Source organism: Cuculus canorus, chromosome 1 (assembly GCF_017976375.1).
Source record: "Cuculus canorus isolate bCucCan1 chromosome 1, bCucCan1.pri, whole genome shotgun sequence".
Classification (NCBI taxonomy): Eukaryota; Metazoa; Chordata; class Aves; order Cuculiformes; family Cuculidae; genus Cuculus; species Cuculus canorus.
This window is the reverse complement of record NC_071401.1, coordinates 63,681,100-63,693,930: the sequence shown is the minus strand read 5'-3', so window position 1 is coordinate 63,693,930 and position 12,831 is coordinate 63,681,100.

Sequence of the window (12,831 nt, the reverse complement as noted above, 5' to 3'; positions counted from 1 at the left end):
TAAGAAACACTAAGCGTAGTTCACAGGATGTCCATTAGCCATGTCAGAACTAGTATCTTTTATGAGAGGTCCTAAATGGGAGTTCTGACTCCATTCTGACTCTGAATGCCCACCTCACCCTCCTTTTCAGGTGAGTCCCTTTTGATCCCTGTGTAGATGAATCTAAATTCTGGGAAACTTTGCCTCACATTAAAAGTAGAAGACTGTAACTTTACAGATGACTAATCATTTTGAAAGTTCACACCCTTCAAACTGAATGCCTGATGTAAAGACAGAGGGAGAAAGCAAAAAAGAAGTAAACTACCTCAAACATGCCAGCATACACAGTGACTAAGCTGTACAGAGCAACAGCTCCTTTTTTTGATCACTGAATGATTTTAGTGTTTCCCATTCCACGGGAGCGCTCTGCCAATGCCTCGTTTAAATCCCACTAATCTCCACAGAGGTTAATATAACTATCAATTAGTTTACTGGCTTGGTAATGAAAAATTACTTACTCAGAGAATATTGCTTTTTCCCCAGTGATCTTTTTAGAAAGGAATTATTACCACGAGCTACGGAGCTGTTCTTGCTAAGATGACTTTCTGTGGTCCTCTACGGCCTCAGGAAGGTTTTGCCTGCTCTTTTGATTTGAGCTTGAATGAAACAGCAGGGAAATGATACTGAGGAAGTGCAATTTGATTAACTGGGACTGGAGGAAATGTATTAGGCTGTCAAAACTTCTATTGATGACATTGCTACCGCTACTGGTTGTAGGTTGGTATTGCTAAATCACAGTCTGTATCCCATAGTGTCAGATGTCGTTCAAATACAAGAAAGGATGTAGCTCCTGGAATCTTTGTAGCTTCCTCAAACTGTGGCAGGCAGGCAGAGATAATGTATGCAAAATAGATCAAATGTACATATAGACGTACAAGAAAGAAAAGACATAGGGTTTTTGGCTAGATGGTTTCCTACTTTTCTCTTGCACCTCACTATGACTCTCTTGGGAGCCAGTCAACTAATTTAAAAATCTCCTAGAACATTTAGCATTCATAAAATTTCAAATTGCATTTAGAGGATATCATTAAGATAATTTTCAAGCCTACTTTCTTAAAACCTGGTTTAAACAACACAATAGAATTCATGCTAGATTGATTTAGTACTCCTAGGAAGGAACTTAAGCTCAATCTAAGCGATGAATATATGTGAAAATCAGTGTGTGACTGCAAGACTGGCTGCCAGGCTTTAGCTGGCGCCTTGCATTTAGATCCTGGGCTTGATACCTAGCTACTGTAATGACAAGAGCTGCAGAAAATCTACTTTGTGTGTCCCCTCACTAGTGTTTATGAAACAATTGCAGAAAAAACCCAACTCTGTTTAAAAAGATGACATTTGAAATTTAGTCTAAGTTTGCAGTGTAGTTTTAACTATAGACCAGTTAGAAGTCTCACTAAGCCTGATGTTCCTTATAATCTCCTTTTTTATTTGGGAAATGTGAGAAAAAAATAGACTATTGCTGTTATAGGATACTCAGGTTCCTATGTTTCATCATAACAGCAGTGTTACCCTACCCATACAGAGCATCTCTAGATTCTTTGCAGACACTACAAAATTGCTTCCAACCTACATATAAAAATGGAAAATACTGCTTTAGAGTGTACCCCACTGAATATTATAAGCCTGAGGAAATAAGAGGCACATAAATGCTGTATGAGTTGTCCAACTTAACACAGGAAGGCTGTGAATAAGTAGGAAATATGATGTACTGTTCCTGAAAAAAACTCTGTTCAGCCAAACTCTCATTAAATATTCAATCCTACAATCTTAAATATGGAATTTATGTGGGATTCAAATATTTGCTAATTTTAGCGGTTTTGACTAACATCTTTAAATAGTTTCTTCACTCCTGTGAATGACAACTTTGCATTTGCCAGTTGTCTCCCTTTTTTTTTCCTCCACCCTGTGGCTTGCAATGACAATGTGGCAATTCATAAATGAGTGGGTGACATTAAATGTCACTGTTAATCCTCGCCGGTATTGATGTAAAAGGTCTGTTTGTGTTTGCTGGCTAAACCCTCTATCTAACAGAAGGCATTTATTAGTTCTGTTGTTAGAATAATTGTTTCCTAATGACACAGTGACGCTACATGTTATTATGCACAGAAGCAGAAAAGACAGCTGATGGAATTACAGCACAAATTACAAATTGCAGTCTCACAGGGACTTAATAATAAAATTTTAGGGTTTTTTTTCTGAAAATTACTCTGCATTACACTAATTTATGTACATCGCTTCTACTTCACCCCAGAGCTATGATTAACTAGAACTTCCTAATGATTAACCTTAGCCACACTTTCTTCATGTCAAGTGCAGGAATACATTTGGTGCTTGCATACATTTTCCAACTCGTATTTTATCAGCAGCAGTATTAGTGTCTTGATTGAGCAGGACAGATCTGTTTGATCTACAGGGCCGATACAATATGGTTGACTTCTTTAACCAATCAAGAAGTTACATGACTATACCAATTATTTTTTTTAATCTCTTTGTAGTCAAAAGAGAGAACAGAGACTTTCTGAGGGTAAGTACTTTTAAGTCAACGTAAGTTTTTATGGTAATCACTGAATAGAAAGCCGGAGTTCTCTTTCATTTGCACGCCACAAACCTGTGACATGCAGCAGATTATGGCATAGCAGACTGGTTGTTAGTCTGCAGATTATAGAATAACTTCAAGAAAGTACTCAATCCAACTTTTATTGCTTTCATTGTGTTCTCATAATTGCAAATGAGTCAGGCATAACTTCAAAAGAGCCATATTAATGTACAAGCCCTGTGCCACTCTGTGAATAACTAGCGGCCTCTCCACAGACTGCCACAGAATACTCCATGGCTCAAAGCTTAAGAGCTGCTAATCCAGGATTAAAAGTACCTTCCTTGATTCACAAAAACTAAAATACTCCAAAATAAATACTCCAGTGTCTTGGGACCCTGGCCATCAGCAAAGCTCTGAAGTAGTAAATCAGCACCTGGGGGTGTCTTTATGCACAATTCTTCACCCTATACTGTGGTTTGGTGTTACACCTATTCAGGCCCACTTGGGCTTCCACAGGAAAGACATTGATTCCCCCTGCTTCATCCCCATCCTATTCCCAAGTATATGCACTCACAGCATCTTACACAGTACCAACCTGCTGTGCTGTGTGAAGCCCTTTAGCCTGCTAGCCCAACCGAGAGCTAAGCTACCACTACCTTTGAAATGGATTCTGTTCTGGCTGACGACTTTGGTGCTTGGGGAGTTTAGTTCCACCTCAGGGTCAAGACGAGCTAAACAGGGATTTCATGAAAGCTTCTTTTGGCTTGGACAGTGTGAAATATTTAGAAACCAAAAACCACAGAGGGACTTGGTTCTTGCTTATTTTCTCAAAAAGGTATTGAAAAGATCACCCATGAGGATACAGAGTCTGTTCTTCACAGGGGAACAGGGCGATGGATCCTGTATGACTAGCCAGACTTAAGTAATTTTCTGTTTCTAATTCTGCCATCATTCTCATCAGATTTCTTTTCAAATCTATTCTTCTTCCTATTCTCCTAGAAATTCTAACATTTTGGTTTTTTCCAACCATTTTTCAGTGTAACCTGTCAGGCACTGAATGCAAGTAAGTATTGGTGTTCATACTGGGGAGCTTCCAGGGGCGGAGTAATGTAACACTTTCCAGCGCAGAGGACTGGTTGCCTGCAGCATTCTTTGCAAACTATTCAGCAGTCATTAATGGGAAAGAAAAAAATGAAATGTAGACTGAAAAACAGAGCAGATGACTAAGTGGAAACCTAACACCTCCCTGGTTTTTACTCCAGTGTTATTGTCGAGCTCCAGTTCTCCTAAGCTTGGATTGTCAAGGAATGGCAACTGAGATTCAGAACCCATCGAGTTAAAATCTGCTCATACAAGATTTAAAAGAAATAATAATCAGAAAGCATGCATTGAAAATGTGAGTTGAACTAATCAAGTCCTCAATTTTTGTGGGTTTAACCAAAAAAATATGAAACCAGAAATAGCCAAAAGTTTAAAAGAATGATAAAAGAACTAAGTAAAGGTATTTTAAAAGCTCCTTTTTAAGTTACTTAGATAAAATCTGGCACAACTGGCTGCTGGTTTACCAGAAAATTAGTAATAACAATACCCTTCAGTCAGAGCTCCTTTTCCTGCCAAGGTTTCTACATTGTTGTCGCCTCTAAATGCTGTTTCGAATTTAAGAACATGATTTATGTTGTTTGTTGTTTTTGGTTTTTTTAATCACCATGGAAAGCATTCCATTCTTCAGCAATTTTGTATACGTAACAGTTTTTCTGCATTTTTCTTTTCTAATGGATTTGTTATTTTCAGAAGGATCAGAGCTGAAGCTAGGACCACTCAAGAAGAGTCTGTCATCTGCAGTTAAAGAGTTTATATCAAAATTTTCCAAGCGAGGCACGGGGATTTCCTCATACAATTTAATGAAGGATAAGTGGCTAAATCTCCTTTACTGTTTTAAAAGTCCCAAATTAATCTTGTATACACTATCTGGACCTTCCATACACATTTGCAGTTTTAAGTTATTCTCTTTACAAGCCTTGTTTAGATTCCAGAAAGTCCCTTCGCATGCAAATACCTCAACGTTTCAGTTAATACTGCAGTTTAGGAGCGGTGACTATAAGGTTGGGACAGCAGCACAAGAGGCAGTAATTGCAGCTGATGGTGTAGTGTTTTAAGGTATGGGCTGTATACTTATACCAACTTGAAAAGAGCAACACGTATGCAGAAAAAAATGCTTTATGCCAGCAGTAACCCATACTGGCATGATTGCATCTGAATGAGACTTTTGACTTTTGTCTTCGTATTGGTTCTCTATCTTTTTGAGCTTTCATGGAAGGGACAGACTCTGGGTATTTAAGGCTGGTTCATTGATACGATGAGAAAAAGCAATACTGTAAAGTCACAGGAACTGGGAGGGAGAAAATAGGCAAACTAACTCCAAGTAATCCTTAGTCCAAAGGCATAGCTTTCTCTATAACCCTTTCTAGAGTGTGCTTGCCAGCTACTCAAGTTTAATGCTTTTTCCTGTAAGGGGTACATACTCTGTGTCCCCAAACAAACTGGTTTTCCCTCTGTACTCAGAAACTCTACATGCATAAAAAAATGATGCAGCATTATGAATCCCGCAGAAATGTTATGGACTGTCACAGCCAGGGAACACACTGCTTTGAGTTGCACAACTGTACAGCATAGTTAACGTAGATTAGCTCCCAGCAGCAGCAATATGACAGAGCTCTGCCAATCTACATGCCCCTTGATACTGCAAGAGGAGATCCCAGTCCTCTGCCAGCCCTGCCCCTCACACCAGGTGAAAGTTCTAGACCTCTTCTGAGCACTGACTCTGGTGCTCATCTGATGGAATGAAGCACCCATTGAAATCACTGTGCTAGCAAAAAATACCCTGTCAAGAATAAGGTTAGCAGTTTCTGCCAGGTGGGAATTGGCTCACCAACTCAAGTCAGAGAGTCAGAGGTGGTTCAAGACAAGGGACAAATCTATGCAGCTGTGAGACACTGGCACAGGTTGCCCAGGGAAGCTGTGGATGCCCCATCCCTGGAGGTGTTCAAGGCCAGGTTGGGTGGGGCCTTGGGCAGCCTGAGCTAGTGGGAGGTGTTGGAACTAGATGATCTTTAAGGTCATTTCCAACTCTAACTATTCTATGATTCTATGAAATAGGGCTGGAGGGATTCGGTTAGGACTGATGGAGAATGGCTGGAATGCCCATTCTGGCAGTGGCAAACCACTAGTAATCCTCAGATGTAGTGTGCCACTATGCCCCTGAGTTTATCTATGCTCTTGATACATTCTAAATACCCAGTAACATAGTTCAGTTTAAATCTTTTACTGTCATCCCCGGGCTAATGACAGTTGTTTTCTTTGTGGCTTCTAGATTTTCCTTAATGCCAGAATTTACAGAAATGTATTTTGCAAGTACGATTTCCATGCCTTAAATTTGTATCTTACTTATGCTAAAGCATTTTGCATCTAGCCTACCTTTTCTGGCCATTGAGGACCTCTGTCTTCTACTTCCCAAGACAAGTGAAGCATGACCTCTCCTGAGACCAGCAAATGCTCTTAATGCAGCACTCAGTAAACAGCAACTTATAAGTGACCTGATGAAAAATTATTGTGTAACTGAACACGTAACTGAAGGGATTGGTCCCTTAAGTGTGCTCAGAGAGCAATAAGCACAAGGACACCAGCCAAATCAGAACAAATTAGAATGAAGATATCCTAAATACTTAAATATTCCTGCTTGTAAATGGCAATGGAGCCTTGCTAGCCAGAACTTGCTGTACCAGAAGACTAGTTTAGCTGAATGCTGTCCTCCTCCTGCATCATGTGATTGCCACCAGAAGGATTTCTAAGCTGTGTTTTAAAGTTATCGTTTCTTTGCTTTGTTTTATGCCAAAATACTTATTTCTTTTTTAATAAGAAATCCACAGATTATATAGCATATTTGGAAAGCAAGCAAACACCACATTGCAGTAATACGCCCTTCCAAATAATGACATACTGCCAAAATACTCTGATTGGAAAGTCTCCACTGAATTATGTATGAAGACAAGGCTTTATCCTTACTGGTTTGCTAACACCACACACACCTTATGGTCACACCTTCCCTCACATTAGTACAAAGGTGCCTCTGGAGATGGATTCTTCTTTCCAAAAATAAGTATTTCAACATCAAGATGGATAACCCATTATGAGGCAGTGTAGTTCATGTGCAGATAAGGTTTTAGAGCTCAGATAGACTATCCTTAAGAGTAAGACTCTCATATATTCTTGGCAGAAACGTTTTTTCCCTCCTCTGAATTCCGCTGTTTGATAATGGTTTTTCAAAGGCAGCAGATAAAACTTTCAGGAAGATTAAAAAGGATGGAGCACCTTCCCTACGAGGACAGGCTGAGACAGTTAGGCTTGTTCAGCCTGGAGAAGAGAAGGCTCAGAGGAGATCTCATAGCGACCTTCTAGTACCTGAAGGGGCTACAGGAAAGCTGGAGAGGGGCTATTCATAAAGCCTTGTGGGGATAGGACCAGGGGGAATGGGTATAAACTGGAGAGGGGCAGATTTAGACTGGGCATTAGGAAGAATTTCTTCACCGTGAGAGTGGTGAAACACTGGCAGAGGTTGCCCAGGGAAGTTGTGGATGCCCCATCCCTGGAGGTGTTCAAGACCAGGTTGGATGGGGCCTTGGGCAGCCTGAGCTAGTGGGAGGTGTCCCTGCCCATGGCAGAGGGGTTGGAACTAGATGATCTTTAAGGTCCCTTCCAATCCTAACTATACTATGATACTATGATGCTCTGATGCTATGATAAGCAAGCTGAAGCATGGATTAAAGATCAAACACAATGTGGTCTGAAAATTCGGGGTGAAATTGAACAGTGAGCATCAGAGATGCACCTGGGCCACAATAAAAAGGCAGTAATCATGCTTTCCTGCCAGAATCGCCCAGAGCATGGACTTGAGACCCTCAGTCCCTCTACTCTTAGTGGACAGGCTCTGGTTCTCCAAGGACTGATCCAAAGAGATAGGGGTTCCCGCTTCCCACCTTCTGGATTTTGCCCTGAATCAGGGCTGCTTCTCAGGTGCCACTCACAAACAGGGAGGTAGGATCACAAAAAAACAGTGCTCTAGTGAGTATTCTTTAAATCCATAGATAGAGGAAATCTAAATGGGTTACACTGATGTTAAGAATTTCTGCTTACTTTAATATCCATATGGAGGTCTCTGCTTCAACAGATTGAAGTTGCTTCAGAACAAGAGGTTTTGATTTTCTCCTGTTGGCTCAAGACACCTTTATCTGTGCACAGAACCCTCACCGAGGAGATGGACAGCAGGGCCTGCAATTATTGTCTCCTTACAGCTATTTGCATCCCCCTTCTGCTCTTTCTTCTTCCAATCTGGAAAGAAAAATGTGGAAATAATTTCTCAAAGAAGCTTCAGCAATGCTGCAGCATTAATTGTCTAGTTGGAAAAAAGTAAAATTCTTTTGGAAGAGAATCACTTGTTTCACTCCTGCTTTTTTACAGAATCAAATAAATTTCTTTTCAGCTTTCTGGTTTGGTATTTCCTTGAAATGTACGTTCTAGTAAGTTAAATACAAATGATGACGCTTAAAGCAGGAAGAATAAAGCATTTTAGGTCAAACCAAATATTTCATTTAACCTGAAGTTTCTCTTGAACTCTTTGATTTCACCAGCCATCTCTGAGAGGTTTTTGTTTCAATGCAATTAAATTTTTTTGCTTTTTTTTTTTTCCCCTGAACTATTTATGCTTTGAAATATCTATTATCTTCACTATCCTACTTCCAGGTAATTTGGATAGCCAGAATCTGCTTTCAGAGAAGGATTTTTTCATTACCAGTAATTTTATGCAGAGATTCTGAACTTTCTGATAAAAGAAACTGAAATATTTGAGATCCTTCAACTCAATAATGAGCTGAATGCCAGCAGGCAGAATATACTTGAGATGAGTTGTATAAAAACAATGGTTCCAGCATGTTGTCTAAAGCTGAGCCAGAAAGCAGGACATGAGAAGAGATGAAGCATCTTTAGAAATGCATTCATTTCAGAGCTGTCTTCAAAGCATTTTCACTATCAGTTAATGAGTACTGAGAGTTTTTGTCCAGAAATCCTCAGGAGACAAATTTTAGACAAACTTATGGCATTCCATGTGGATTTAGTGGTTTACTTATTTAAATTTTTCCATGAACTCAGTGCTTTTCACTGTACAAGTCTGACACTCCAGGGCAGACCCCTTTAGCTATTTAAAAACAAATCTGGTAATAGCGGATAGCATCGATATCTTCATCACATGGTTCCCTCTCTCAAAAAGTTCCTCCTTACAGACCCCACCTCAAGCACACTTCCCCAGGAGCCGGCTGTGTTCTCTGCTACTTTAAGTGGCTGTTATTTTGCGCAGAGGACCATGTGGAACATAAACTTTGGATGCCAGTGTGTATGCTGTAGGCATTGAGGCTCCTCACTTGAGAAATCTGGCACAGCATTCTTATTCTGGAATACAGAACATTTTAAAGAAAAAAAGTCATAAGAAATGCAATGGTTAAAAAAAATCATTTTGACAATACCCATTACACCTAAGTATCTAATGGGAAAGAAGGAAAAAAGAGCTTGTTATCTGAAAAAGTTTTACATCTGGAAGTGATTTTGAAAGCCCACACATATGCCACAGACTTAAGAAGAAGCTAAAAAAGAGTAGACAGATGGTCAGTCACCAAATTAGATGCAATCAGAATATGGAAAGATAATTTATCATATTCCTTCTTCCCAGCTTTTCATGTAAATACTGGACTTGACAAGCTGTTAGTCTGCTCTGATGAATGCTAAGAATAGAGGTAGGAGCTCTGAACACTGTCAGAACCAGCAGAACTTGTAGTTTTCTGCAGGGTTAGTTCTATCAGCCACTGTTCCTGAGGTGCTGAGTGCTTTGGCCTCAAGTGGTTGTTTGCATTCCCCTTCCTGCACTCATGATTTCGTTAGGACACCTAGGTCAAAACTGCTGCAGCCACACAATATAAAGTGCTGACTTAGGCTGAACTTTTGCTGCTGAGCCAAGTTTTCACAGCTAATTTGTTGTATTGGCAGGGCTGAGGGTTTTATATAGGAGGTCTGGTATCATCTGTTTGTGCCACTCGAGCTTTATGCTGACTCACCTGTAATCTCCTACAGCCAACCTAGAGGCAGCAGAAATCCTGTGCCACACTTTTCCTCACCTTAAGGGGCTGCAACTGTGTGCCCTTGCCTAAGCCACATCATCTTTGGCCTGGGGTGTTCAATGCCAGATCACATTTTCCCCTGCATCCTCAGGACTGAGTGCCTTTCAATAATAAATGTGCTGATTTGGATTTTCATTTCACTTCCCGGGAAGGTTTTGGAACAAACCATTTCATCCCAATGTCACTGAGGAGGGAATGCAGCCAGGGAAAACCCTTCCTCTCTGTTTCCCCTTGGCCTTATTTTCACATCTCTGCCATCCTCAATTGCCTCATAACTTCACCCAAGTCAGAAGCCCGGTGAAACCCCCTTGCAGTGGCTCCCACAGCCTGTCCTGTCTCAAGTGCCCTGCCTTGCTGAAGGATGGAGCTGGGGCCGACGTGTGCCGCACTGACAGAGTTTGGCAGTTGCACACAAGCCATGAGCAATATGGGTGCAGCTGGACAAGACAGTCTACCTGCTCCGACAGCTCTTTGTTTCCAAGGGAGAGAGACCTGCCTCTCTGTTTCCCATTAGCTGCCCTTCCCCACCGTACAATCCCTTCCCTGTTGGCTATCTGACCCTTCAGTGTACAGAGCCAGTCCCCAGCAGCAATTCATTTTTATTTTGTAAAGTTAGTTTTCTGCTGTTTTAATGAAGTACTTCTGCTCAGAGAAGGGTCAGAGAAGCACCAGTGTCCAGCCAAACAAGACAGTAGTAGTAGCAAATACTTGAATGACTGTGAAAGAAGGGAGCAGTGGGACTGGCACAGCAGCACCTTCCTCAACAGATTAAGCCTATGCTGTCTAACCACACTACCACCATATTCCACCAGCAATACTAACTCCTAAAATCACTCTCAGAAATACCAGGGACTCTCATGCTATGAGGTAAAGATTGAACCAAGAAACCTATGCCAGGATGTAACCCTGGCTCTGTGAAAGGTGAGAGAAACACATGTTTGAGATAATTTGTCTGTGCTTGTCTCTGTCCTGGGACCTGCGCCACTGGCAACTGAACCATGTTAATATATAACTAGTATGACTTTCCCAAGGGGCAGGAAAGAATTTTTCAATCCACTGTAACCACTCAAGAGGAGCCCATTATTGTCCCTGTCACTCTGTCTGACTCTGCTCCAAAGCTGTCCGTCTCACTGGAAGTCCAGGAAGGACAGATTTCTTCCTGCCATGTTGTGACACCTCACTACTTCGTTTCCTTTTCAGTGAGATTTAAGCTGTCAGAGATTTCTTAACTTCCATGGCAATGCAAGAGCCCATGCTGTAGATCTACAGCCACATGCTGGGAGACAGCTTTTTTGTCAGATTATTTCTGGCTCTTCAGTTTCCGCAAATGAGCTGGAGAATCTGGCAGCCACTTTGATACCCCAGCAAAAAAAGTGAAAATAACACAACTGCCTTCAAAATGACAGTAAGCACTTAGGGCATTGCCAAATTTTCCAAAGGTGCTTTAACAGAGTTTTATCCCTCTTTAAAAGCCTTCTCAGCTTGGTCTAAACACAGCGGCCAGTGCTGGAGAGGGGGCAGGCAAGTCCTCCAGGGTTGGATTGCCATGGGGCCCATGGGCTCCTTTGCCCACACCACCATCACCAAGGGCTGGATGCTGCAGGCTGACCCCTGCCGATCTGCAGGACTTGTTTTGAAGGAAAGTGGATCCTCTTTCCCCTTTCCCTTTCCTCTCTACAAGGAAGTTGGCTTGAGGTGGGGAGGTTGCCCTCCTTCCCAATCTTCACTCGAAATTGCACTTCAGGAAGTATCTATCCAAACTTTCCTCTGAGGGTTAGTCAATATTTTCCTCCCATTTCAGCAAAGTTTTGGCAGATCCCTGTCTTCTTTCCTGCAAAACTGCCCAGAATCATAGAATCACCAGGTTGGAAAGGACCCACTGGATCATCGAGTCCAACCATTCCTAACACTCCCTTAAACCATGTCCCTAAGCACTTCATCCACCCATTCCTTAAACACCTCCAGGGAAGGCGACTCAGCCACCTCCCTGGGTAGCCTGTTCCAGAGAGACCCAGGCGTTTCCAGTTACAGGTGTGACAATGTCCTACAGTGTCTTGTGCCCAGTGAATGTACACCTCACAGCCCTGAAATGACAAAACCAATTAGTGCTGATGTTAAAAAAAGACCAAAGCCCTCCTCATTGAACTTATTTCAGAATGTGCCTGCCCCAGTGCAGAGTTTTGCAGGAAGCATTCACTGAAGCATTCAGCCAGATAGGCCTTGGGGCTCCCTGTAGCTCCTTCCTTCTACAAGGACGATAGGATGGAGCCCCAGCCCAAAGGAATGGCACACCCCATTCCCCGTGCCAGCTACATACCGTTCTAGACAAATTCAGAAAACCTTGCTAATAGTTCGAGAGCCCAATGTCACATCCAGTTTTTCATTTTTACTGCAACATGAGTCTCAAAAGGCAACCATTCACCAAGCACATGGTGCTGCAAGACACACCCAGCAGGGTCTACCTGCTTCATCCAAGCTTCCTGCTGATGGGCCAGGGACCTTCACTAGCACACCTTCTCCTAGGTCCTGTAACAAGGAAGCTCCTAGATTGGCAAATTACTTTTGAAGCTGTCAAAAGAGAACAAGGAAAGCTTATTAAAACTGCTTCCTGCTTGTAATAAGGCACACAGTTCGATTTACTCAGGCATTATCCTCCCCAAGATACTGCACAATCTGTGAAACCTCCTCCAGATAAAAGTAGATTGAAAAGATAGGAAATGCTTGAAGTGGTCCTAGGCATCAGGATGAAAGCCAGGAGCAACAGATTATCCTCTGTCAACTATTAATGTAATTAAGGAGAAGTTTGACTCGGACCAGCTGGGGTTCCAGTTCCCCCCACCTGGCAAACTTTATAGCTAGTTCTCCTTTTCTCCAGGAAACTCATTGCAGAGCAGCTGAGACACTTTAGTTCTGTGCCAAGAATACAGATACTGCCATCAGCACTTCTGACGGGCCTAGCAAACACAAGTTTATGGATCTTAACACCGCTGCCTAATTAATTTGAGTAGCGGAGGCCTAAGATTTAGAGACAGGTTT